Raw genomic sequence first — 25,023 nt, forward strand, 5'->3', positions numbered from 1 at the left:
TGCAAGTAACAGAGGCCCCAGCCCTCATGGGTATCAAACAACAGGAGCTGCTTTTTCTCACCTAGTAACAGGCAGCCACTCCAGAGGTTCTGGTGCTCGACCATTTTAAGGTCTCTCTGGCTCTCATGGCCTTCCCCTCATGCTTGTCACCACAAGCAAAGCGCCACCCTTGCTCTGTGCACATCGCAACTGCGTGCGTGGCAAGAAGGGGCACACCAAGCTCATCTGCTCTTCTTGCCAGAAAAGCAAATCTTTTCTTGGACCATCCCTCCCTGCTTGGAAGAATTCCCTTAGCAACTTTTTTGTCAGAAATGTGTACTTGGCCACACCTAGATGAAAGTCAGGCTGAGAAAATGAGTATTTTGCTCTTCCAGTCCCCAACTCTCGAGGAAGCCAGAGCAAGGCCGATGGGAGTGGTGGGGGTGGTAATGACTCTAGAATTAGCTACCCAATAAGATCAGCCACAACAGAGAGAGAGGTCTGAGATTTACAGACTTGAAGTGACTGATTTCTTGCTGCTGAATCTCTCTGCTTATCAGCTACACAATGCCAAGAGTCTGCATGAAACCTTGGGGAGAAAAAAATCAGTTAAATATTTAGATGATTTGCCGACGTGGGGAACTTGCCGTTGGCAGCAAAGATTTATTAAGCAGGCTACAAAACAAGATGTCATTAAACAGTTTGAAAGCATCCCTCGTAATTAAGAAAGGGGAAGGGTTCTAATTTGGGTGATGAAATCTGTGGCTCAGGGGAGCATTCGTTTATTAATATCTACTGTGTGCCTACTATGTGTCAGGTCCTGCACAGGCTGACCCCGTGCAACAGAAGAAAAAGGTCTCCCTATGCAAACGTACTGGTAGTAATAGCTGTCATTTATCGGATACCGGTGCCATACAAAGCAATGTGCTAAGCTTTTTACATAACAAGGGTTCATCCTCACAGCAACCCTAAAAAGTATTATTGCCCTCAACTCATACGTGGAACGAGCATCCAACTCGGTTTGTCTGGAACTAAAGGGTTCCTCAGGCCACAGGACTTTCAGTGCTAACCCAGAGAAGTCGCAGGCACACCTACTAAGACGTGAGGAAAGTGAGGCTGAGGATGGTGCGATGACCTCTCCATGGTAGCACAATTAGCACCTGGATTTTCTAGAATCCAGTCCAAGGCTGTCTGGGGCCGTACCCTGCCCCTCCCAGGCTGCAGCCTGATCCCTAAACCTCTTCTTGAGTCCAGAACTCTGTCCGACTTCCTCTGCTCGCCTCTTCCATCCTTCCTTCACTTCTCCCTCCAGGTCCAGACACAAAAGAGCTGACCCTCTCCCTTTTTGAGCAGAGCTATCAAGACGAACCTCTACCCTCAGCGGATGAACTTGGGTGGTCTTTTAGAGGCCAGCACCATTGAGTAAGAGCAGCTCTGTTTTGACCCCACAACACAAAGAGTTGTGTGCTCCCCTCGGGCCCCTTCTCCCGGCCATTAGTATTTAATCGCCTGCAGGCTGTTCCTCAGCCCTGGCTGCACATTAGTGTCACCTGGGGAGCTTTTACAACATCCTGAAGCCAGGCCCGTTGAAAGCAGAATCTCTAACACCAGGCGTGGATATGGGAATTTTTTTACTTTTTCAAAAGTTGAGTTTATCTTATCTGCAGTACAGTGCATAAATATTAAGTATAAAGTTAATGGATTCTACCCTTGTAACCACCCCCAAGATCAAAATATGGACCATTTCCAGCCCCCCAGGAGACCCCCTTATGGGCAGAGATATATTTTTTAAACCCCCATAGAGGACTCTAATGTGCAATCAGATTGGAGCACTGCTGGTTTAGGGCCCAGATCCTTGGTGGCCAGAGATGGCAGTGGCTACATGTCCCCTGTCTCAGTGGACAGAGAAGGAAAAAGAAAATAATCCTTAATAGTGTGTCCCATCATACCTATTTGCACATATGCTTCTCCCATGACATGCTGAGCGCCTAGAAGGCAGAAGCTGCATCTTGCCAAGAGCCTAGCAAAGTGTCTGGTCCTTCATAAATATGCATCAGATGGGGAAAAGAAAGAATGAAGAGACCCCTGTCTTGGGGAGTCATGCTGGTCTCCATTTAGAAGGCTGCATGAGGTTCTCTGGGAAGACAGACAGACACAGCTTCAATTCCTTTTGCAGTTTCTGCCTTTTTTCTTGGCGCTAAGAAGGGCAAGTTGGGGAAAATGTTGATTCCAGGTCTCGCTCTCTCACAGAGTTCACATTCAGTCTGTGCATAGGTGACACCAGTGACTTGCAGTGTAGTTCTGCAGTGTGGAAAGCTGATGTCAACTGCTAAATGGGGAAAAACAGGGCTTTCAGTGGTGGTGTGTGTGTGTGTGCACATGCAGCCGGAAAATAAGCTGAGGACTCGGGAAATTGATGTTGTACCAGCAAAAGGCCAGCGACACTTAGGAATGATCCATGTCGAATGCACAGCTAGCTGCCCTGGGTCACCAGGGGAGGTCTTTCTTTTTTTTTAATGTATAGAATGTACGAGTTTGAAAAATATGTATTTTGCCTGGAGGGCAGTTAAAAAGACTTTATTGTGTCAGCATCCCCAGATCATTTATATATTTTTCTGCCCACATATTTTATTCATAATGTCTATTTTATTCTCCTTTCTTTTGTCAAGTTGGTGTTGGACATTACCGCGTTTCTCTTAGAAAACAACCCATTATCAGACCGAGACCACGTGACCGTGGTTAAATTCAAGAGCATTGTTGGGCAGGTTTGAAAATCAGGAACGTGTTTAAGCAGCTGAGAGGGCTTCAGGGTTTCGGCTTGAAGTTCATTATTGTGTCGTTCCTGAAGCCTTACACTGGGGAGGGGTGGATAGGAGAGAGCGTGGTTGTAACAATGACAGAGAACTCAGGGGGCAAGAGACTGAATGCCATTACAGCTCGTGTGAAGTGAGGTCCTAGGCTCACTCACTGACGAGAGAGACAAAGCAGAACACTCACATCACACCGCCCCACAAAGTGGCTAATCGAGCAAAATACAAATTACTTGCTTCTCATGAATTTTCTGGGCAGCTCAGGAGGTCTTGGGAAATGACTGCTCTGAGATGAGGGCTCAAAACCCTATACTTATTCAAAGAATCATCATTCTGTTGCTGTTAGGCTACTTCAAGAAGGGTTTCAACTTCTTGTTGGGTTCTGGACTCCAGATGTGAGAATCAAAGGATATTAGCTCTCCCTCCTGCCCACCCCACTCCCATCCCAGAACAGGCATGCAAAGCTCTTTATCGAAAGCACATAGAAGAAAGCTTTAATCAAAGAGGAATGAGAAGGGAAGGGAAAGGCATGAGAGAGAAGGAAGGAGAAAGAAGAAAGAAAGAAAAAGAAAGGGAAGGAAGGAAGAAAGGAGACAGGGAGGCAAGGAAAAAAACATTGCACATTAGAAAAATAGTAAGAAGGCAGCTTTTAGTTCATGAGAAGGTAGTTTACAAATAAGAAAACAATTTGTTCTCCAAGGCAAGTAGCATGGTATATATTTCTAGTATATTTCACATACATCTCTCACTGGCATGCTACCAATAGAGTAATATCACCAGATTAGTATCGCTTGCTCCTCAACAGTGTCTGGCCCTTGCAAGGCAAGGTCAGCCCCATTCCTATGTGGGATCTCAGTGCACGAACCTTTCTGTCATTCAAAGTCATTCGAGAATGGAAAGAATATGAACCCTCTTCCCTTGGATTCCTCTTTCCATCTGGAGGAAAGTTTTGATCATTATAAGGGAGGTTGTAGGCCTTCCTAAAGGATGTTCTAAGTTCTATGAAGCATGTTCTATGAAGCAGTAGTCCCCAAACTCAGGGGACAAAAGCAGGGAGAATTCATAATCAAGCAAGTTTGGAAAATGCTATTGACTCTCTCTCATTGTTAGTCATTCCCAATGGACACGAGCAAATTAATAGCTCTGGGAGGTCCTGAAGTAAAGAAACCCGCTAAGAAATGTTGTTTAACTCAGCATCCCCCAACTGTATTTGACCACAGAATTTTTTTCTCCACCTAGAATCCTTTAAAACAAGTGTTCTGAAGAACATATTTTGAAACAAGCCAAGTGCTCAGGAGACACAAGACCTGAGTAAAGACTAAACTTACAAGTCAGCTAGTCCAACTTTTCATTTTATTGACAGGAAATGGATTAACAGAAGTCACATGGTCTGTGGAGGGTCACAGAAGCAAAATTAGAACCACACGATCCAAGACAAATGAACTCATCTCTCGGGCCTCAGTTTCCCTGTCATTATTGGACGAAATCAGAGGTTCTCAACTGGTAGGCTATGAAGTAGTCTCAGATGTGTCATCAAATTCTGATTCATGTGTATACAGGTATCCATTGATTTAAAATAACACATGTGTATTATTTCACATTTTCTGTGCATCAGGAGTCCAGCCATAGGTTAGCTGGGTCACAAGGTTGCAATCCAGATGTTGGCCAGGGCTGCACTTTCATCAGAGGCTTGACTGGGGAAAGAGTTGCTTCCAAGCTCCCTCAGGTTGTTGGCAGAATTTATTTCCCTGCAGCTCTAAGACTAAGGGCTTTTAGTTTCTTGTTGGTTGATGACTGGTGGCTACCCTTAGCTCCTAGGGACCACCCACAGTTCCTCGCAATGTGAGGTTCCCCAACCTGACCACTTACTTCATCCAAGCCAGGAAGGGATAAAGTCTCTTGAAAGATGGAAGTCACAAAGCTATGCATCTTAATCATTGAAGTGACATCTCAACACCGTTGGCATTTTCTGTTGGTCAAAAGCAAGTCACAGGTCCTACCCACGCTTAAAGGAAGGGAACCACACAAGGGCATGGACACCAGGAGGTGGGGATCATGGGGACCATCTTAAGAGTCTATCTGCCACAGTGTGCAAATTTTATTTTCGCTGCAAATAAGTATACCATTACAGAGATATCTGGTCAGGTGGAACATTATGTTGAGATGATCATCTGAAATGCTGTAAAGCAAGACATATCTTGCAACAAGCTAAGAGTGAGAGTTATAGCACAGAGCAGAATTGCGTCTCACAAGGTGTAAACTTCTAAAAGCAGCTCATAAGAGGAAAATTGCCCATACACAAATTTACCATTAAAAACTCCTTAAGCCATCCATAAAGTACAGTGTACTTGTTTTGGTGTATTGCTGTATTGTGCATTACCTTGAACTGTAATTCTTATGCAAGTTGAAGTTTAAAAATCATTCAGCCAGATTGGAAGAATGTCTATACTCAGAATCTGGGCATTCAAATCATCCTGCCTTAATACAATTTCCTAACAGTAAAGAGAATATGGATGAAAGATATTAAAGTATTTCTTCTGGCCTCCAAAGATTATTCCATTTTGTTTATAAGTAAGCTTCAGAAAATTTATAACATTCTAGTAGATTTGTTTTGTTGGTGAGGGTTAAATGAGATAATAATACATGAAATAAATCACCCCTAGGCCTGGCACATAGTAGGCACTCATTGAATGTTTGCACACTTTAAATGTGTGTCTTGACTGATCAGATACTCAGATTCGCATACACAGTCTCTTAAAGAGATCTAGAGAACTTGCCATGTGTGTCCTGCTTGTCCAAGTTGTCACTTCCTCTTGTAGGTCCCCGGCAACTCCCATCCTCATGGGCCTTGGGCTCATCTTCATAGGGTGAAGGTTCGACAGTCAATGCTTTAGTTGGATGAGTCTTATATAGGCATCTTACCAGGAATGATGCAAGTTCACTCAAATGACGAGCCTACAGTAAAAAAATATAGTATCTTTGGGGACAATGCAATAAGTATGTCTCATGAGTATCTAAGAGAGTAAGGTCAGGGCACTAGACATTCCTACTTAGACAACGAGACTGCTGGAAGGCACTCTAGCACGTAATGCAATCACCACAAACTCTCTTACAAATACTGGGAAATATGGATACGCTATAATGGTGGCTGCCTCGTACTAATCGCCAATTTGCTCGGTTTGGGCTAAGTTGGCCATTGGCATATGTGGCTTTTGATGGTATGTCACACACCCAAAGTGTTGCAAAACCCTGGATTGCAGCGAATGTTCCCTTTTCCTTCTGGCCCTAAAAGAATTAGGGTTCTAAGTCTGGTGTCAAAAATTCAAAAGCCACAAGAGCCAGGCCCGTATGTAAATGAGCAGAGCAGGCAGAAGACGAGAGAGTGAAATGGAGTGGGATGGAGCGGCCAGCAATCGCTCCATCTCTGTAAAGGAATTCAAATCTGGATACTTCTCCAAGCACCGTGCGGATGAAACATAACAGGCCTGCAGCTGGATTCCACCAATGAGCGTATTGTTCCACATTCTTAAGGGCCTGCAGGTGGCAAAGTCTGTTTATATTGTCCCCCAAACCCTAGGTTTTTAAAAAGGAAAATATTGCTACCCTGTATGGAAACAAGAGAGTAGATTTTATGTTGGTCTCACCACATTGAATCATTTCAGATTTTGGCTAATATAATGCTCACTCTAGAACTTGTAGCCACAAACCTCCAGGCAGGGTTAGGAGGAGGTTAGGTTTTCTTTCCATTATTTTTCCGTGAAGGACTGTCTCTCAGTTACTCTCACTACTGTTATCCCATCTGGTTATGAGTGAAATACAGATTTGGAATATCATTTTTATCTGCACATATTTAAAATGTAATGTCCAAATATTATGCTGTTTGAAAAGAGACACCTGTCCAAAAAATTCCCAGGAAGGTTTTAGAGAGTGCACTTAAGCTCAGATTTAGACACAAGTAAAGCTCATTTTTCATTTAGCAGAAACCTTCAGACTAGCCAAGACTTGGAATACATGCTGAACGTTTTGCAAATACAGCAATGCCTCATTTGTCTGACGCGGACGGTTCCGTGTAAATGCATTTTCCACATAACTGAAGCTTATCCCTTTGCACATCAAATCGTATATTTATTTTAACCATTTTCCATAGGAATATTTCTGAGAGTGCATTACACACCTCCCTACCTCCTCAAATAGAATATGAGAAACATAATTTAATCTTTGCTTTCTGACTCAGGGTCGTGGTCATGAATACCAAGTATTGGACTGCTCTGGGCTCAAATACAGGGAAGCCTCTGCATTAATGGGCCTGTTTGACTTCGCTTTGCAGCAACTGGGGTTTGTCATGCTTTTGAGATTGCGCCCGCCAGCTTTCCATCTCATCCTGTAGTGTTCTCATCATAGCTATGTGTCTTTTTGTTCCCTACCCATTTAAAGTTGTCTCTTCTATGGAATAGAAAGGTAAAATGAAGAAAGTACCTTATTTGGATGACCAGAAATCCTGGATTACTTTCCTGTTTTTAATACATCCTTTTTCTTCGTTAACCTGAACAAGTTACTTGACCCCTGTTGGCTTCTGTTCCACCATCTAAAAGTGAGAGGATCAAACATAATATTGTCTAAAATCTACTAAATTGCTTCCAATTTGCATAATGTTATACTTGTCTTTTACTCCCATATGAGATGAACAAACACATTAAAATTGTGCATAAACATAGAGACCATAAGTCCTAAGTAAGGACTTCAACATCCCTGCCGGAAGCAAAGCGCATGGGCTGTGTGGTACCTTATTTGTTTATCAGTTCTCAGTTTTATTGTATATGATAGAGGCTGTCAGAAAAGTGACCGCTTAGTAACTGGAATATCATGTTGTTTCAGTTATCTATGGCTGTGTAACAAATCAGCCCAAACTTAGCAGCTTAAAGCAACAATGGCTTGTTATTTCTCATGATTCTGTGACTCAGGAATTCAAGCAAGCTTCTGCAAAGCAGTTATGCTCAACGGGGTAAAACCTGGGGGAGCTCCATGGACAGCATTCAGCTGCAACTGGGCTGGAGTGGGAGGTCGAAGTCCTTACCCACATGTCTGATGCCTCAATGCTCCTCCACCTGAGTTCTCTCCTACCACCTGCTCTCATCATTCTACAATCTAGTCCTAGCTTTTTTAAGGCATGGTGGCTGCCTTCTCCCAGAGAAAGCAAAAGTTGCTAAGCCTTTTAACAGGTAGGCCAAGAATTGGCACAACATCAATTCTGCCACATTTTGTTGGTCAAAACAAGCTACAATTCAAGGAGATTTAAGAAAAGGGGAAATAGACTCAACCTCTTGATGGTCATAACTGCATGCATGTACAGGAGAGGAAGGAATTAATAGTGACTGTGTTTGGAAACTCTCTACTACACCTTTAAATACATCTTCACATTATATCTTAGAAGCCTAAAGGTTTTCTTTCAATGTCAAAAGTATTAATTTGTTTTGAGGTACCTAATCATTCTCTTAAGTCGTATAGGTTCGGCAGATAGCACTTTTCCTCTGGGAAAGGAATAAAAAGCAAATCCACACTTTTAATTGGGTACTTCTCTGAATTGCATTCCGTCTATACTTTTCTCTTGTAAACATACAGCAAAGGTTCCAGATTTTGATTCAGTATTTGATGAATCAAAGTTAAATCATGTGAAAGGAAATATTACCTCTTTCTGAACTTTCTGTATAGCTGTGCTTGCTCTTGGTTATTGTCAAAATTCTATGAAAGTGTTTGCCCAACAAATCAAATTACCCAACTGCAATGTTCTATTTGCTTTCATAGTAAGGGAAAATAGACTCCTTTCTCCTCTTGGTTTTTGTGGATTTCCTTTTGCCTGTCCTGATGTTCATTCATTTGTTTATTTATGCAGATTTGCTCAGCATATTTTATGTGCCAGGCTAAGATAGGCAATGAATAAGGCAGACATGGCCCTGCTCTCATAGAGTTGACCTTTTAGCATGGAAAATGGATAATAAAGAAATAACTAATCAATGACAATTGCAATGTATGCTAAAAGGAAAAGTATAAAGAGTTAGGTCCTTATGATACATAAAGACTTAACTTAGTATGGGAATTTGTCAGAGGCCTCCCAAAGGAAGCGATGTTCAAGCCGAACTCTGGAGATGGGTGGGTATCCACTAGGTGAAAGAATCATGGAGGAAGGAGGAGAGGTGGAGGGTGTGCCAGGCAGAGGGAACAGTAAGTCCAAAGACCCTTTGGAAGAGAATGCAATATGGTGGGTTCAAGGAACTGAGAAAAGTCCAGTGTGGCTGGAATGACAAGAGCAAGGGTGAAGATGTGTGTGATATTGAAACTAAAATAGTCACTGAAGAGCTGTGAAACTTTAGGCATAATATTCAAACTTTTTGAGCCTTAGAGTGAAGAAGACAAAAGAAGATGGTGACTCCTCTTTCCAACAACCCCCGGCCACAAAGAGGCACATATAGGGATCGCACCTGCCATCTGGCTAATTGTTGTTGTTGTTGAGGATTTAAATGTCTCAGTAGTAACTTCGAAGTGCCAGACACTGGGTTACAAGCTGGCAGTAGAGACATGAATAACAACAGTGTACAATAAAGATGAAATAATTGAGAAAAACAGACAGCGCCCTCTAGGAACCCTCAGCCTATTTGGTGGGGGGTGGAGGGGTGTGGGAGGATGAAGGGTTTCCCTGAAGTACAATCGGAGCTATGTTGAAATACTTTGGAGGGGTACAGTCAGGTTAGACTAAGATCTTTACCAGACCCAAGGACTGAGATGTTACTATGCTCTTCTTTCCATCCAAATGCATTTCAAAGTAGTATTTTATGTTTAAAATGACAAGAAAAGGACATACACTGAAAATAAGAAATTATTTCTAGATTTTTTGATTATGCAACTTTGGCTAAGATGATCAAAGCTGAACTTTACTCATTTTGTTATATATTTACATATACAATCGGCCTTCTGTATCCATGGGTTCCGCATGCTCAGATTCAACCAATAGCGGACAGTGTACCACTGAGTTTACGATCAGTCGTTGGTTGAATCCCCAGATGCAGAACCCACAGACACAGAGGCTCAATGAAGGGACTTGAGTATCCATGGATTTTGGTATCCACAGGGGTCCTGACACCTGAAACCTCGAGGATAGGGACGCCTGTACATTCCTTTTGGTGTCCTCACTTTGTCAGTCATCTAAGCACTTGTTCACTCTACCTTTTGGGTAATTTCACAGTGACTACAGTGTAGGGTGTGACAGAAGAAGTAGGTTCATTTTATAGGGGTGTAGGGTGGGGGGGCAGAACAGGAGAGGAGGAGCAAATTAAGCTATGCCTTAAAAAGTGACACACTAGTTAGGAAACAGATTCTCATTGCTTTTTTTTTTTGAGTCTTAAATAAAAGAGTTTACTTCTTTCTCACCTTAACTATACAAATATAAGCAGTCCCAGGACCAATATCATTGATTGACAGTGTCCGGGTCCCTGGCTTCTTCTGTTATGGCTCTGCCACCCTCAACACATGGTTTCCATTCCATGGTTTAAAATGGCTTCTCAGCTCCCACCATTGTCTGCATCCAGTCTGCAGAAAGGAAGGACAGAGGTAAAAAGAAAGCATGCTCATTCTTTCTTAGGGTGCCACTCACTTTTGCTCACATCCTATTAGCCAGACCTAGTCACATGGTTATACCTACCTGCAAGGAAGGCTGGGTCCTGTAGTCTTTAGCTGGGTGGCCACAAACCCAGCTACAACTTAAGGGGTCCTATTACTAAAGGAAGAAGGGAAGAATGTATATTGAAGAGTGACCAGCAGCTGCCACCACAGATGGCAGGTGGGCATGTGCAGAATGGGCAGCCAAAGACAGGAGCTTATGAAAATCATGCATGAAGTTTTACAATGTCCATTTATAGAAGAAGAACATAGAAACACAGAGAGGTTAGGGTAACTAAAGTGGCATACCAAATTGGGTGGTGGGAGTGGTCTCACCTTGGGACAGGTGATAAAGAAGTGCATTGTCTGTATAAGAATAACAAAACCCATGAAAAGCTCTTACACTTTTCATTAACACCATCTACAAGTGATTCTAATGAGGTCAGGGGTCAAACACTCCTTCCTGCTAGAGTAGACCATTCCCACTGCTCCCCAGTCCCCATGCCATTGACAAGACAGAAAGTGCTGGAAGAGAAGTCTAAGATATCTTGAGCCTGAATGAACAGTGGGGAAGGAGAAGGGCAGTGGGGCAGACCTCTTTCCTCACACACACGCACACACACACACACACACACACATTCACGCTTCTCTTCTTAGTCCCGCTGGCACCATTGCCATGGGTAAATAAACCCTGTCTTTGAACTCAGCATGTTCTGGAATTTAAGGTCTTGTTTAGACCTTTGTTCAAATCCAGGCTCTGTCACTTCCTAGGTCTGTGACTTTGCACAAGTCAATGAGTTTACAGGCTCTCTAGACCGGCGATTCTCAAACTTAAATCCGTGTGAATCAGAATGACCTGGCGGCTTGTTAAAACATAGGCTTGTGGGACTGCTGAGTCAACAGGTCTCGGGGGTGCTGGAGAATTAGAATTTCTAACCAATTCCCAAACGATGTTGATGCTGTTGGCCCAGAGACCACCCTTTGAGACCACTGGTCTAAGAAAAGGGAACTGTGTTTCACCTTTCATTTTTGTAACCACAATGATCATAAAAGAACCTAATGTAACGGGAGGCTGTGGGAGTTTTAACTGTTTTTGAAAACAGAAAATACGCAGTAATCACAAATTACATTATCTACTGATTTACAATTTTCACTTCTCTTTCACAAAGCCCAGGCATTATTACTAACAACAGTTTTATTAGTAATATAATAATATTATAATAAACTAATAATAAACAGATAGTTTTCATCAGCTTCACTAGATTTTAAGCCCAATGAGACAAAGGACCATTATAAATACACCACCACCTTAATACACTGCTCTCCCATATGATTGCTCAATAAATATTTGTTGAACACATGAATTTTTTGAACTCTTACTATGTCCTTGGCATTATGCTATGCACTTTATGGGCATTATTTCCATTAATCCTTAAGATAACCATGAAGTAGACCTTATCATTAATCCCACATTACAAATAGGGAAATGGAGGCTCGTAGAGAGTACGCATCTTGCCAGGGGTCAATTATCAAGAGGTGGGCAAGCCAGGACTTGACCCCAGTTTTTCTTGACCCCGAGGCCTGTTCTTAATCATGACTCTCTGTTGCAGGGGTCAACAAACTATGGCCTGCCTAATCCTGCTTACCACTTTTTTGTAAGACCTGTGCATTAATAAAGGTTTTACATTTTTTAAGTCATTGGGGAAAAAAAAGGGATCCAAATAAAAAATATTTCATGACACATGAAAATTGAAATTCAAATTTCCATGTCCCTCAGTAAAATTTTGTTGGAACCCAGCCCCACCCATTTAGTTACAGATTACCCAGGGCTGCTTTGTGCTGTAATTACAGAGTTGAGTAGTTTCAAGAGAGCCCATATGGCTCACAAAACCAAAGCTACTTACTATCTGCCCTTTACAGAAAAAGTTTGCCCATCCCTGCCCTTTTGGCTCATATCATCCCTTTCATAATGTTAGATTCAAGGAGAAATTGCTTCAGGTGAAAGTCATCCCAATTAATCATTTCTCGTATTTTTTGTAAATGACACCATTTCAGTGAGCTGCCTGCAATCCCACACTAAAGCTCCAGTGTGCTGGCTTAATGCTGACCTCAAGTAGGGCCTTTGAAGAGGCAAATACCCCTGAGAGTGGTAGCTCATTATTTGGTTAATAACAGTGAAAGAAAACAGTGTGGTGTTTAGCAAAAAGCAGTGGTCCAAGAAAAAGGCCACCGTTATTCCCAAATGCTGCAACATCTAGTTTTCCAGTCCAGTTTCCCAGAGTGAAACAAACTCATGTAGCCCAGGCCGTGGTATCTGAAGGTTCCAGCCAGGCCGGAATTCCCTGGTGCTGGGCAAGATATGTTGGAGACTTAGCCTGTCTGCTGCGATCCCAAAGAATCAAAGATAAGGATTAGAATGGTCAAGTTCACGCAGAGAATTGTTGATTGCGTTTTATCCTTTTAAATATGTGTAAGTCATAGAAAGCTCTGCAGTCAAAAATATTGACTGCATTGATCTCTGCCAACCACAGACGCAGCTCCTGTGGGCTGCAGTGGAAAGGCTGTGAAATGCTTAAGATAAAGATGTTATCTGATGGAGGATGCAGCGCCTTGCCTCCTTCCCCTCCCCCACCCGGAAAGCAAGTTCGAACTGAAAATGCACGAATGCCAGTCAGCAAAAGGAAAAAGTACTTTTGCAGCCCCGCTTTGACATCAGCATGCAGACCTCGAGTCCAGTGCCACATTCCAGGGCAGTGAGAATACAAATTTCTGCAGCCCGCATAGATTTTACAAGGAGTGTGTCGGAGTGAATCGTATTACAAGGCCTGATGAGCAATGTTGGTTTTCTTACAGAGAGTAGCACCTTCATCACTCAAGGGAAAAAAGACATTGCCCATCAAGAGCCCTCCTTTTGCACACTCCACAGTCCGTGTTCCAGAGCAAAATCTTTATACATCCTTCCCTTTATTCAATTAATCAACTTTCTATTCTGCAAGGTCAAGCACCTACGCTGGGCCAGCCCCTCTGCTGAATTTTGGGGACACGTCTCTGCCCTTGAGAAATCTATGGGGAGAGATGGACATCCATTTCAAGGCATCCTGGTGGCAGAGATTTTCATCTTGCTTGTCTTTCTAAGAGCACAGGACCTGGCACATCTGGGGACTCAGCTAGTATTTGTTAAACAGACGACTAGGTGAATGAGCTGACTGTAGAACAAAGAGTGGAGAATGAGCCAGGATCATAGAACAACTAACTCAGCCAGACTCCAGAGGAGAGGGGAGATTTGAGCCGGGCCATGAAGGATGCGTAAAAGTTCAGAAAGCAGAGAGAAAGGGCATCTTAGAATAATCTTTCTGGCAAAAGGGAGCAGAGGATGGGCCTTCGCAAGACCCTTCCAGAAATAGGCACTGAAAGAATCAATGTAGCGGAGTCTCTCCGTAAATGCACCCAAACCTTCTAGAATTCAACTTGTAAACACCCTCCAAAGATATTGAGAATGTACCAAAGCTTGCTTCTGCCGCCTTTTGTGGCATTGCTCTGGGCGTGGTGTTGAGGACAGTTGTTTGTCCTGTGTAATGATCTGGAGAGGATCCAGTGAGCGGCAGCAAACTCCCAGGACTGGACGAGAGAGCCTAGCACACATGCCGCCCAGGATCTGCCAGGTGAAAGGCGGGGGGTGGGAGGGCGAGTGGTGGGCTGGCATCCGGGCAGGAATGCTGTGAGGCTTCCCCGGGCGTAGAAGAAGGAAGAGCTGCTGGGATCAATTCTGCTCATCCTTTACTGGGCGCCCCCCTCGCCCAGGGCTAGGCACCATGCTTGGCAGCGGGTGTAAAACAGCGACCTTAGCAGGAGGAGCAGCTTGGCACAGCAGTGAGAAGCGTAGGCTTTGGAGTTAGACGTTCATTCATCTAAAATTTTTTTGAACACCTACTGTGCGCTAGGCACTGGATACAGTTGTGAAAGACCAAATAAAGTGCTGCCCTTGTAGAATTTACATTCTCATAGAGAAAGACAATAAATAAACATTAATGTGTATTGAGTGCTTACTATGTGCCAGGCACTGTTTTAAGTACTTTATATATGCATTAAATATAACGTTTAAAACTCACAGGAAACCTGTAAGTTACAATTACACTCCCACTTTACAGATGAGGAAACTGAGTCACAAAGAGTTTAAACAAGAGTTAGAACTGGGATCCAGAGCGCAGGCATCCGTCTCCAGAGTCTGCTCTTCACTGCCACATTGTGCCGTCATGAGGTAGAGGGCGACTGGGCTTGGGAAAGGGGACAGCTGCATCTGCCAAGGTGATCCAGGAAGGCTCCTCTGAGCTCTGAGTGACATTGGGCTGTGACTCGAATGAGAAGGAGCCAGCCCTGCTGAGATCCAGGAAAAGCGTTCCAGGGAGAAGGAACAGAAGGGGCCAAGACCCCAAGGAAGAGACAAGGTTAGTTTGCTCCAGATCACAGGCAGTGGCTGAGGTCTCATGAGCAAGGCAGAGAGCATCATGGAAACAAACCAGAGAGGTGGGCTGGCCCGATCTCACGTGGACTGTCACTTACCACTTGAGAATCAAGCACTTAAGCTGTTTAGCTTCTCTGAGCCTCGATTTCCTCAGCTGAATCAGAGGCACAAAATTTTTTTAAGAGAGTGGATGTAATGTGCTCACCCAAAGCCTGGAGCAGAGCAAGCACTCGATAAACGTGACTGTTATCCCTGTTAATAAAACAAATGCCTGTCCTCCCAGTGGAGAGATGTACAGTTAATTAAGATATGGTAGGATCTGGATACAAAATATTTCTCATTCTCCGGAAATCTTGACATATATCCTGGATGGGGCTTACTTCTTGCATTTGCTTTTCCTTCTTCAAGAGAAAGCTCAGCCACCCTTTCTGGGCCATCAGCCTAAACTTCAGTGGCCAAGAGCGTTGCTGAGCGGTCCTCCCTCCAGCTCATCCCAGACCCACAGAGCAGCCCCCATTTCCACCAGCACCAGCCAGCCGGCTCCCGACAGATGGGGAGTTGTCCTGGGGACAGTCGGTGTGGCAGCCACACCTCCCCCCGGCTGTGGCTGTGGACCCCTCAGTGCTGTCACCGCCGTGGCAGAGCCAGGATCACTCTGAGGTTGGGACAATTGCTTTGTCACGTGGAATAATCCAAAGAGGAGCCAAAGAGAGGTGGCAAGTGAGTCCCAACCTTTCACACACGAGGAGGGTCTCTCACATACATCACCCTGGAGAACCAGCCAGATGCGGGGATGCTCACAGGTGGGAGGAAGGGGAGAGAGGAAGGGTTGGTGTCCTAAACAAGAGTGCTGTTGGCTTCCCTGACAGTGGAGGCTGGATGCCATCGTTACCATCACCATCACTGTCAACACCATCATCAGCGTCACCATCATCATCCTTTATAAAGTACTTACAACATGCCGGGCTTTGTTCTAACTGCTTGATACCTGTTACCTCACTCAGTCGTCATAGCAGCCTCTAAGATTGGTTCATTGTTTTCCCTATTTTTCAGATGAGGAAACTGAGGGACAGAGAGTGGTGTAACTCGCCCACAGTCACACAGCTAGGAGGTGGCTCTGAATCCAGGCAGGCTGGAACCGCAGTCCCTGTCTGGGACCATGGTACTTCCCACCATGATGACTTTTTTGCCTCTTGGCACTATTTTCCTGCCACTATTCACGTCAAACTTTTTCTTTGCATCGACTCATGCTTTTTTACCTAAATCAAATGAACACTTTGTAAAACTACTACCATAAACAAAAACCAGTTTTGCTTGTCATAAATGGAGGACCACTATAACAATGAAAACGCAGTAATAACAAAACTGTGGCATTAAAAGCCTCGGTAGACATGTTGCCCAGAGGCTCTGAGCCCAAGGCCGACTCTTTCTCCACAGAAAATGGAGATTACAAGTGTTAAAGGGGTGTTAAAAACACAGCAGCACAAAGCTCACTCTGACTTCAACAGAAAAAGTAAGAGAATTGAAAAGAAAGTGTCCTCTTCAAGTACCACATAAAAGTCTGCCTCCTTCCCCAGCGTTTCATCCCATTTCAGGAGAAACTGAAGGAGGAGGGATCCAGGGGCCCGTGGGTCGGGAGACCTGTTTGTAATGAGCTGTGTGTCTTTGGGCAAGTCAATGCCCCTCTCTGGACCTTATGCCTACTCTGAGTGAGTGATGAAGATGTTGTTCCAGATCAGGGTCCTCAAGAAGCAGTGGGTAGATTAACTCTGGTCCATGATAAATTTTTCTCTTAAAAAATTAGAAAAATAAGTCCCAATATAAGTGAGATTTCCGTAAAGCTAAGTTTATTTAATTTGAAGGACTCTTTCTTGCTCTGAAGCTCATCCAACAACATGCATTCGGTATTTGTGGAGCAGCCACTCCACGCCATCTCTACACTGGGCGACGGGTTTTCAGTAGTGAGATTTGCTCCTCTCACTTTGGGAAAGTTTAAATGTCCTCTCTTTTTGTTACATGATGGTCATAGGAATTCATCTTTCTTGTTTTGTGTGTCCATCCAAAGCAAATTAAAAGTTTGGTCCTATATATAGTTTTCTTTCCTGGAAATTTCACTTGTGTCCATTATATCCCCAAATCTGGAAACTCCTTTCCTAGTGGTTCCCTCCGAGCTCAAGAAGGCTGGCATCCATTTGTGTGACTGCAGAAATTCCTGCAAACACAAACGCCAAGGGAGCCAGCAGACGACAAGTAGAATGAGGGGGCTGCGTGGGGACTAAGCAGGCTGGGCTGCCGATCCTTGTCTAGAGGGATCTCTGCTCCTCACTTCCGGGGAATCCTTGCCATGGAGAATGTGGACCCTGTAACACCTGCTCTCATGATGTACGGAGGGAAGGCGAGGCCTGACATTCGCGCGAAGTCCCTGTGAGCTGAATCTGGTGGATGGGCCACAAGTGGTGACTTGCTCACAGTTTACAAAGCCCTTCTGCTCACCCTCTCATGCTGCAGGTAGCTGGGCTAGACAAGAGGAACTAGTCCCCTCTTTTTTCCATTAATCAACTTGCCTGAAGCCATGTAGCAAATGCAGGTAATAAAAGGATGGAGCAGGACGTCATGGGAGGGGCTTAGACTCGGTCCACGGAGGCTGAGCCCTTGCTGTTAGCTGGGTAACCTTGGATGGAAAGACAACCTCTCTGGGACTGTTTCCTTATCTGTAAACAGAATTTTATCCTACCTTGACAATTTTATGGGAGATTAGAAATATCATCTAATTTCACAAAGCAAAAGACAGCAATTTTATTTTATAAGTAAAAGACTTCAATCTACTTCTTTTGGTATTGTCCTTGAGCTATACTTTTGGGGGTTGCTGGCTGGCTTTTACTGCCTCTCTGCCTCCCCTGGAGCCTGTGGAAGAGGCACCAGGGTCCCTGCCTCCTTACCGTCCAAGGCCAGGCTCTGCCGCTCGACTGCTGCCACTGGGGAGGCCCTGTGGCAAAGGCAGGCTGCTGAGCATGTTTCCAGGCCCGGCTCTCCTTGGGCCCAGAATCCAGTATGAAGGAGTTTTCTGGCAAGAAGGCTAACACTCACTTGAACTCTGGTCTGAGAAACCATGAGCTCCCCATAGAAGCGAAACGTCATCCTGCCCATCTTACTGAAGCCTCAGTGTTTGGTGTCCATAGAAACGAGTGTCTTAGGGGCCGTGAGTATATGGGCCCAAGCCTCGGCAGATTTGCCTGGAGGATGGGGGACCAACCTTCCCGGGTTGTCCAGGATGAAGCGGGTTACCAAGATGCCAGACTTTCATTCTAAAACCAGGAAAGTCCCAGGCAAACCAGGACAAGTTGGTCACCTTAATCTTTGATCTGGAGTGTGATCTAGAAGGTGTCGGATCGGGGAAGATTCTTTCTAGGTCTAAAATGTCAGGGTTGTGACTCCAGGAGTGTCTGGGAACCTCAAGCCACTTCTTGGGGTTGGGGCACTCACCTGAGCCTCTGAGCCCATGCTAGCGATGCAGACGTTGGCAAACATCAGCCAAGGTGGCCTCATGAATCAGCCAGCCTTTCCCGCTGAACCCAGACTGCTCCTCACTCTCTCTCATCACAGGGTTCCAGGTGACTCTTACAAAATGAACTTCTTTGGTTCACAACATGACACTGATGCGCCATTGTAGTCTCAGTTCCTGCATTCTACCCTTTGAGAGCCATACAAGGTACCCTGGAAGTATTTGTTTAATGAGTAAATAAATGACTGATTGAAGAAATGACATAGTTAAATGTTAAAGGCTTAAATGGATCAGTAAATAAATGAAAGGATGACAATTACAGTTTAAGGATTCCTTCCTTCCTATCAAAACCACCCCTTTGTGTCTAGATATCAGGGTGCGTTATCACATCCTCTTGGTGGGATCCTTTGAGACCAACTGACATGGGGTAAATCCCTGACACAGGGCAGAAGGGCTGAGGTTGGAGTCCGGGCTCTGGCTCCTGGCCCCTCCTAACCTCTCCCCCCCTCTGTTTAGTCATCTGTACACATGAGTTCCAGCAAGATACTTCCTGTTTCTCCTCTCTAACTTCTATGACCATCTCTCTCACTGTGCTCATGTCACCCCTTCCCCAGGAAACATTTTCCCCTTAACTCAAACTTCCTCGAGAGAACGTTTTCACCGCACAGATGGTTCCAATGGTGGGAAGTTCAAGTTCGAGGGCAGAGGTGCATGAGTGGAAGGGACCTTCTCACCTCTCTGAACCATAGCAGGGAGCAGACGGCCTCCTCCATTGCACATAGCACTCGCTGGTCTGACAGCGGCAGGTCCAGTGGAGAAGCTCGGGGTGGGAGAGGGAGAGACAGGCAGATTCCTTTCATCCTCCCAGCCTCTGATCAAACGTCGCCTCCTCTGTGAAGCGTTTGCTGACCTTCTCGAGCAGAGCTAGTGGCTCCTTCCCCTGCAATCTGCTGGCACTTTGAACGTCCCTCTGCCATAGTCTTGATTTCGATGCATCACAAAATGCGTGTTATTACCATGCTCCTCTGTTGGATAAAGAGTACCTAAGAGCAGGAATCATGTGCCCAGGGCTCACGCCTGTGTTAGGCAGCCAGTTTTGTGCTCAACAAAAGTTGGCTGGTTGAATTCAGGAACCATAAAATGACCAAATTAGCAAATGGAGTGGCAACAGTCAATACAGGTCCAACCACATCAGAGTACGTGAGTCTGGAAGAATTGCTGAGGCCTAATTATTGGGAAAAAACTTGCCAAGGGGAACAGAATAATCCAGAAGCAGAGTTTGGTCTTAGTTAAACTGCATTATGAACACAGGGACTGTGAAAATTGAGATTCGTGTTTTTGCACCTGAAGCATTGTATTTTTCCATGTTTTGTCTGGGGTTTTAACGCCTATGCTCATTATCATTTACCCGAGTTGAGATCTCAAGCAGTTAGTTAATTGTCTGGGAGCACTGTTCTGTGCAATTTCACCTGGCCTACTTATATCTCTGAAGTGAGAGTTTGTTATAACTTGGGTGTTTTAATGACTTTCCATGAAAATCTAAATCTAAAAAAAAAAAAAATCACTAGTAAAGAGGAAAGTTGGGGGCACTGGAGAGGAAGCTGTGTTTGGACCTTGGAGCAGGCCCAAGGAGAGCAACTGGCCATTGTGTGTGGACACCACTGCCCTCCAGTGGAAGAAATGTCAGGTCCACTCAGAAGGGCCACTGCTTCCATGTAGGGGGCCTGGGGCCATGGCCTGGAGCATCCACAGCTGTATTCCTGCCAGGAGGTCTGCCTTCTGGAAGCTCTCCCAAAGGGCCACACATCCTCTAACTCAGGCAAGTATCTTCATGAGGGGAGAGGGCACTGCTTTGTTTGTTTGTTTTTAAGTGTGTGACTCTTTTTGTATCAGTGGATATAAGAGAAAGAAAGAAAAATGGGCATGCCAGTCCTAGAAATGGCAGCCTTGGTATCCTGGAGGAAGTGCCCTACACATGTATCACTCCTGCTTCCTCTTTCTCAGCTTGCTTCTTTGAGAATGGGAAAGGAAGAAAAGAGCTTGCTTATTACAAGGGAAGCCTTGCTAATGGTGAAATTTCAGGTATTAGTGGAAAAATAACTGTGTGTAAGTTTCCATCATTCATTCAGCAAGTGTGCAGCAATTGCCTTCAGTGTGTTGGGTAGTAAGGAAAGAAAGACTAAGGCAGGGGCTTCTATCCTGGATGAGCTCATAGTTCAGTGGGATAAACAGACCTGTAAACAGATAATCCAACCCAATTTGTAGGTAGTTGGGATCTCAGCATTTGTGGATTTACTTGTAATTTCAGTCATTTATTCCTCTGCAACCCACGTGGTAAAGATGTAGTAACTTATCTTTTTGCTGTGGCATAAATTTGATTTGTGTCGCAATGTTAATGAGAAGGCACAAGTCAACTGCCCACTGAGTGCCCCTAGTCAACCACCCGACATCCACCTCTCAACAAGGGTTTGCTCTCCTTCATTTGTCATTGTGTGTGCCATAATGCTGAGGATGTGACATCATAACTGTGTTTAGTCATAGAGAGGTGCCATCAAGTTGAAGAAGAAAACGTTACTACTAAGAGTTGAAATAACTTGTTGTGTAAAGATATTTACAGAAAATATGTGACTCCTGAGGGAAATAAGAATTGGGAGAATCCCAGGCATGTATCAGCAAGCTCATGTTCACAAACTTGGGAATCTGGGAAAATCTTACACCATATGCCTTGCCAATTGGCAAAAGTTAGCAGGTCTACAATTAGGATGATCAGATTTTCCAGATGAAAATTAGCTCTTGTGGTATACAAGCTCAGCTGTCCTTGGAGGGATCAAAGGGGAGAATATTTGAAACTGAGCATGTCCTGGAAAATGTTTGGAACTGAGAAGGTCATGGAAACCTGATGCCACATGCACTGTACGTGTAGCAGGGATATGTTGTATACAGGATGATGAGGACACAGATGAGGAAACCTGCAAGCTCATACTCTCAAGTCACACAGGTACACAGCATCTGAGAGCTAAGATCACTCCAGACAATGTGCATTCATTCAGTCTGTTGGGTAGAACATGCCAAACCAGAACACACAGGACACAAGTTGCTCTTTCTATCAAGGGAGGGCCCCGTCATCTGGGCACTGGCTGTGGGACGTTAAAGGGTTCTCAGGTTCCTGATTAATTACCGATGCACAGCCACTAACTCTGTTATTCCTTAGAAACAAGAAATGCATTGGTCCAAAACCTGGAGCTCCAACAGTAGCTGGAAGACCCTCCCAGTGGTGAGTCAAGGATTATCTTCAATATCAGATCTTTGATTGCCTGTTGATTCATTCATTGATACAGTAAATACTGACTAGGGGCTTGCTGTGTGCCAAGAACTGTACCAAAGCAGTGAACAATCAGAGAAATCTCCTACTCACAGCAGGACTAGTTTATAATCTAGTACAAAGAGAGAAAGTAAACGGGACCATTGCCAGGTGTGATAAGGACTTTGAAGGCATCAAAACAGCCTGAGGAGCTTGAGACCTGGGATGATGGTGAAATTAGTGTCGACAGGATGATCAAGGAAGTACTGGCCAATGTGAAACCTTTGCAATAAGCGATGGTGAGCTGTGCAAAGAACACCCCAAGGCAAGAGTGAACTGTGCACCTGAGGGACAGAAAGGACTTGAAGCTGCTGCCTCATGAACTTGAAAATAAGTGGGAGGAGGTGAATTCAAAGGGACGCAAAGGGGCCAGATCATTTAGGGACCTGAATTCCATGGCAAAGGGTATGCAAAATGAAGTCATTGGAGGGTTTTAAAGAAGACAGGTGGGGTGTGTGCTGGTGACCAGTAGGAGAAGAGAGAGAAGACAGCGCTGCTCACCCAGAGAGCCCAAACTTGCTATTGTACCGTGACCAGTAGGAGAGAATGTGCGCCGATACAGCTAAATTTACAGGAATTGCATATACTTTGCAGCACGCTCTATCCAGGCTGCATCTTAAAAGAAAACCCACATAAACAGGTACTCCAACTCTATTTATAACTAGTTTGGATCTCAGCTTTACAGACTTATCATTTATAATTTAAGCTAATTATTCCTGAGCAGCTCACATAAAGGAGACATAGCAACTTGGACTTTTTGCAACGTTGATGAGAAAGAAAGATGTCCCTGCGAGTATGTCAAGTGTGGTGAACTTTCCCTGACACCTGTGCCCTAGTTGATAAATGATTTATTATTGATAAGCCAATGGTAATTGATCATTCTTCATGTAGAATGTGTGGTAAGACATTTTCATTTCTAATTTAGTGAGGAATTGGCATCTTTCTAGTCTGATCATAAGAAGCTTGAAAGTTGTATTGTCCTTTTTATTACAATGGCTGCCAGGAAGCTCATATCCAAAATGGATGGTTAATCACAGGAACTGTGCTAATTCTTCTTATTAAGATATTTCCTTTCTCTTCCTTTTCTTAGCCTTATTATTTATTTTCTTTATGTGTCACCTTACATCTTTTTGTGGCTAGATGTGATCAATAAAGAAAATTACATGCTCCAAGCCATAACCCCATAGTCTGCTTGATACATACTTCAGAAATTTTTATACCCACTGGTGGCAGAGTGTGAATAGTTAGTTGAATTAGCAATTAAATACACTATTATTGATAATTTCTACATAATGTCAAGCTTCTGGACTTTGGTCAAGAATTAATAGCCAGGCAAGCATCATTTCTGCTAGAAAATCAGGTTCTACCATAAATTCAAGGTCTGACTATTGCCATCAGAAAGGTTTTAAGCTTAATGTAAAACAGGAATGTTTCTCATCACTGGAATTCATTTGCCAAAGAACTTCAACTTCTGTCTCCTTTCCTGTTGAACTTTAAAAACCGGAGAGACAACTGTCTGTTCAGACTGTTTTGTCTAGAGCCAGGCTTAAGGCAGCAAGCCAGTGTGATAGCTTTTCATTCTTGGTCCCCAACTGGAAACTTCAGGAAGCACCTTGATTGTACCTTGTTAATTGTAAAATTAACTGAAAATAAAAATAAAAGAATAAAAGCGCCCCTTCTCTCCTTTGCTTCCTACGAAGCAGGAAGCGTGGGGGCGGTGGTTACACACAGACCCGAGGCCCACATTTCAGTGACCTAGCCCCGAAAACCGTTTGTGATCAAATTTAACTCCAGAAAGCCCTGTTTTCTCTCGCCCTCTGACCATCCATATCAAGTTCAGTCTCCTGACTCTGGCTTCTACTGGCACAGCTGGCTAGAACCACAGTGGGGTTATGAACCAGATAATGCCACATGTGGGATTTAGTCATAAACACGGGTCCTGCATCTAGACTAATCACATGGATAAAAGTTGTGGGGAGGGCAGAGAAAAAGGCATCGTATTCTGTAGGATATTCTGGGTAGTTTTCCATATCTCTTCTAAAAACAAAGCCACAAATCATCAGAACCAGCAAGAACCTTATTTTTTAATAATATAAGTAATATACGTCCACTGGAGGGAAATTAAAGTATCAGGTAGAAAGAGAGAGAGAGCTGGAGGGAGGAACAACTTTTTGTTGTTAGTGCCGAGTGGATTCCTACACCTAGCGACCCTGGGTACAGCAGAGCAGAACCCTGCCAGGTCTTTTTGCCCCCTCTCTCACCTTCCAACACTCTATCAGACAATGCTCCACTGCTATTCATAGGGTTTTCCTGGCCAGTTTTTCAGAAGTGGGTGGCCAGGTCCTTCTTCCTAGTCTGTCTAGTCTGGAAGCTCTGCTGAAACCTGTCCACCATGGGTGACCCTGCTGGTATCTGAAATACCAGCAGCATAGCTTTCAGCTTCACAGTAACATGCAGCTGCCACAGCATGACAACTGACACACAGTGGTGTGGTTCCCTGACTGGGAAACAAACCCAGGCCATGCCAGTGAGAGCGCCAAATCCTAACCACTAGACCACCAGGCCAGCTATTAACATTTTAGTAGACGTCAATGTTTAGTACACAAATTTTTATCAGGGGTTGAAACAAACTGAAGCCCCAGGCCAAGTCTAGCCCACATCCTGTTTTTATTAATAAAGTTTTATTGGACACAAACATACTCATTCGTTTACATATTATCTTTGGCTAATTTTATGATTCAATGGCAGAGTTGAGTAGTAGGAACAGAAACCACATGGCTCACAAAGCCTAAAATACTTATTATTTATTATCTGGCCCTTTACAGAATAAGTTTGCCATGCCCTGATCTTGACTCTTTGTCTCTATGTATTTATATTTATACATAGTCTCATATGTATTTTTTTTTACTTTTTAGTTTGAAATAATTATAAATCCACAGGAAGTTGCAAAGAAATGTAAAGAGAGGTCCTATGTACTCTTCCCCCAGCTTCCCCCACTGTTAACATCTTGCATGTATTTTTAGTGTGTTACATATCAAATTATAGCACAGGGGCCGGCCCGGCGGCACAGCGGTTAAGGGCGCACATTCTGCTTCGGCAGCACAGGGTTCACTGGTCTGGATCCTGGGTGCAGACATGGCACCGCTTGGCAAGCCATGCTATGGCAGGTGTCCCACATACAAAGTAGAGGAAGATGGGCACAGATGGTAGCTCAGGGCCAGTCTTCCTCAGCAAAAAGAGGAGGATTGGCAGCGGATGT

At 44.2% G+C, this 25,023-nt stretch overlaps 1 protein-coding gene across 7 annotated transcripts in view; it reads left to right on the forward strand.

Moving 5' to 3' along the window:
* TSHZ2 (teashirt zinc finger homeobox 2) overlaps positions 1 to 25,023 on the forward strand; it is a 439,082-nt gene that overhangs the window by 295,679 nt on the left and 118,380 nt on the right. The window contains exon 3 of one of the 7 annotated variants that reach the window (XM_070247189.1): positions 21,615 to 22,940. The exons of the other annotated variants lie outside the window; for them this stretch is intronic. The gene's annotated coding sequence lies outside the window, so the exon portion shown is untranslated. Of the gene's footprint in view, positions 1 to 21,614; positions 22,941 to 25,023 lie in introns of those variants that run through there. 7 annotated transcript variants of the gene reach the window in all.

The sequence above is a fragment of the Equus caballus genome, chromosome 22, assembly GCF_041296265.1.
Source record: "Equus caballus isolate H_3958 breed thoroughbred chromosome 22, TB-T2T, whole genome shotgun sequence".
In the NCBI taxonomy this organism is placed as follows: Eukaryota; Metazoa; Chordata; class Mammalia; order Perissodactyla; family Equidae; genus Equus; species Equus caballus.